Below are 3797 nucleotides of genomic sequence, written 5' to 3'. Positions count from 1 at the left end.
ATAAAAACTACAGACCACAGGATCTCTCTTGGGGAGGCATCTACTTTGCTGTCATCTGCTGCCATCTGCATTCTAAAAACAAAGGAAGCATAGGTATCAGCAAAGCTATGCAGATGTCATCAATTCATCTGCTGATGGCAGCCCTAATTATTCCCCAGGCCCTTGTGGTGAGCAAGCACCAGCTTTACCGGCCCTGACTTGCAGCCCCTCCAATGTAAGTCCCACCGAGTTCCTTCAGGAAAGAGCATATAGACAAGAAGGGTGTCTTTTTGGTTGGTCCCACCTATCTTTGCACCCCTCCCTGCAGGACTCTTCTTCCCAGGAGGACAGGACGTTCCGCCTTCCTCCCTCTGTCCCAGAGAGCTCGTCCCTTCCAGAGCTAGACAGATGTTGCCCTATGCAGAAGTCACGGCCTCAAAACCCAAAGGCTCTTCTTCCGCTGGCCAGGCCAGCTATGCGTGGTCAGGAAAATGTTACCCTGATGAGTGTTGTGAGAAATGCCCAGGGCCAATTCTCTTTCAAGTGTGACTTTTATTCTGGCTTAAATGTTAACTGAGAACACTTAAATAATGCAGGCAGGATGCTGTGCCCCCAGAGAAGGCTTGGCCGGCCCCAAGCGTCTCACAGGCCAGTTTTTGTGTCCCTGACTGGATCAGAAGAGACGCACAGCTGAAAGGGACCTGCAGGGCCCTTGAGTTCTGCCCGATTCTTTGCTTCCACATGTGGTCACCCATCCAGTTGCAGACCGGTGCCTTTGCAGCTTAGCAAAGGTGCCTCGACATGCTAGCCCCACGTATAGCTATGCAGGCATGTTAAAATGCTGGTGCCAATGATTCTCAAGATGTGACTGACGCTCACAATCTCAGCTTAAGAGCAGTTCTCACCCCTGATCCACACACTTCTTCCCACCAGCCCCCAAGCTTGGCTTTGTTAGCACTTAAATTGGTATCAAATACCATTCTGATCTGGGAGGAAATGTCGGCAAACCTTACAGAATTTGGGACAGTGTCCACCCATGGGTATTTTTAGCAGTGTAATCAAACCCGTACCCCTAATGCATGGTGCATGATTTGGAAAAAAAACCCACAGAGACGAGAAGGTGGCAAAGCTTTGCGCTGGATGCTTGTCGGAGGAAGTGTTAGGAGACGGTTCTCCAGGGCTGGGGCCTCACATCCTCTGTATGGGGCCCCAAATCTCTGGGAAGCCATCCCCCCCCAAAAAAACACACACACACAGACTGTGGTCCAGAGGCACTTGCTGAAGTTCTAGGGCCCCTCCGTTCCATCAGATGCTCCAATGAGCTGGCCTTTAATCTTTCAGGTGAGTGTTTTCCCTGTAAGCAAACTCCCTCCCCTGCCCAAACACCCCTTTCAGCAATTCAGGGTGCCCTTAGGAGACAGACTCCTTGAAAAATACAAGTACTCACAGACTTTAGAGTGCATATACATCAGCAAACGAAGATACAGTATATGCCCGTTTGCTTTGTTCTGCAGTCTCAGCACCTAGCACCACCCATGAGCAGGCCTTCTTTCAAGCAGGCTGCATCTTGGATTGTGTCCACAAGGTCATGGAATACCTCTGAGCATGTGCAGATGGACCTTTCTTCATTGCTGAGTCAGTACAACCAGTGCAAATGCCCCGGGACAGACAGACCTTCTGAAACACGAAGAAGCCAGAGCTGCTGGGAAGCTGCACCCACTCCTATTGCTTCCCAGGAGGAAAATGAGGTCTTATTTTTTAGGAAACGGTGTTTTATTTTTGTTTAAACAAAAGTTACTACATAACAATAAAAATGAAAGTTATTACAACATTAGCTCAATGAGAGCATCAGTATTTTAATGGCAGCCATCTCGGCTCAAGCAGTTACACAGGAAACTAAATTATAGTTTGATTACACTAGTACAATTAAATTTAAATCTAGAACTGCTATCCACATTTTAAACTAATATCCAAATACATGGGTTCCTACATATTTGTTCCTTTCGGTATGAAATGTTTGGCTTTCTACTGTGCTACAAGACAGGAAAATTGTCAGGATTACTTCAACAACAGTAATAATATTCTTGTAGCAACACTGTGAACTGCCCAGCTCGCTTCAGCTGTTGGGCAGCAGAGAAATCTAATGAATACATAAATACATACATAAATATTTACAGGACAAGAATAGGAAGGCTGCAGCTGTGTATACCCCCCCACCCCCCCGGGAGTAAGTGTCTACTGTGCGACTCAAAGGTTGAATCTGAATACACGTGTGCTCGACTTATCCGCAGCTTTTTTTCTTTTTCAAAGTGGGCAATGCCCTCTGCCTCACAAAAACGCCTTTCACACGTGCTTCTGCCTCCCAGGAAGAAAACCTGGGCCAGGAGCGACCAGCCTGGTCCCATCAGCAGCAAGTCAGAGGTCGGTGGAGCAAACGGCCAGAAATACATCTAGGAGCGCCTTCGCACGCACGCTTGGCCAGGAAAAAACTCTCGCAAGTCCCAGATCTTCCCAGCCAGAATCGCCAGGACGTTTTTCTGTCTAAATAGGAATAGGACTGGATCCTAACTAAATGCACAAATTCTCTGTAGAGTGACGCCTGGCATCTCGTATTTTAGAAATTCTCCCTTTCTTTTCGTCTCTTTCTTCTCTTTGCTTTGTGCACAAACCCCATCCGTTTTAACTTTGCCAAGTCTGACAGAGCAAGCCGTAGCTCGCTGCCCCGAGGAGCTTCTAAATGTCCGCTTGCCACGCTTCGCCCCGAGAGGACACCGGTTCAAGGAACGTCCCCGGTCCCTATTTTCCTCCACCATCTCCCCCAGCACCCCGCTCATCCTTTGCCCCGGGAGGGGAACTCCAGCAGTCCCCCCCGCAAAGCAATCCGGCTAGCCGGATCGCGCAGCGTCGCCTCCCAGAGCCCGTTTTGGGGGCGCAGCGCGCGGGGGTGAATCTTGGCGGCAGAGCAGCCCGAAAACAGCTGGATCGCGCGGGCTGGGGCGGGGGGCGGGTGAAGCAAAAAGGAAACCTTCCGGAAATCAAAGGATGGGTACAGAAACGACGCCCCCCCCCAAAAAAAGAAGGAAAGCACCCAAGAACCGCTGCGGTGCAACCCGCTGGGAGGGTTGCGTGATTGTTAAGATCGCCGCGCCCGGCCAGCTTGGAGATGCGGCTGCTCGCCGGACGCTCCTGGGCTGCGGGGCATTTTTTCCTGATTTCCTCGGAAAAAAACAGAAGGAAACGAAGCGGCGACACAGAGCGAGAGAGACGGGAGGGGGCCAACCGGACCAGCCCCCTCCCTCCCTCCCCCAGCTGCTCCCCACTCCGGGGTGTTCCTAATGGGCCTGCCTAAGCCCTCCCCCTCCTCCTCCGCCTCCTGATGGGACCGAACCCTTTATAATGTCGCCCCGTCCAAGGAAGCATCCTTTCCACAGAATCCTTGTCCCGCTTCGGCCGGAGGACTGGCGACTTGGGCTGGACTTCGTATTATTTAACTCGCAGAACATCCGCTCTTTGACCTGGTTCTCGCGCCCCTTCTGCCGAGCGCAGTGCGGAGCCGGGCCACCGATCCCCCCCGAAAGAAGGAGAGGATCCCGTCTGGGGCGGCCTTCCCGGGAACGCGACCCTCTGCTCGCCTCGCCTTCGTCTCTGGGCGCCCTTCCCGCCTCTCGGCTCGGCTCGTGATCCCCAAAGGCCCGTCTAGCTGGAATGAATATATCTGAGCCTAGTTTCTGCCGAGAGGAGATTCCCCAAGCCCGAGGCGACTTTTCATGGGGAGCCGTCGCGGCAGCAGCGCCACCGCCTCCCTCGACGCCCGCCGC

Source organism: Varanus komodoensis, unplaced genomic scaffold (genome assembly GCF_004798865.1).
Source record: "Varanus komodoensis strain SLA01 unplaced genomic scaffold, ASM479886v1 scaffold8, whole genome shotgun sequence".
Taxonomy (NCBI): Eukaryota; Metazoa; Chordata; class Lepidosauria; order Squamata; family Varanidae; genus Varanus; species Varanus komodoensis.
This window is presented reverse-complemented; position numbering follows the sequence as displayed.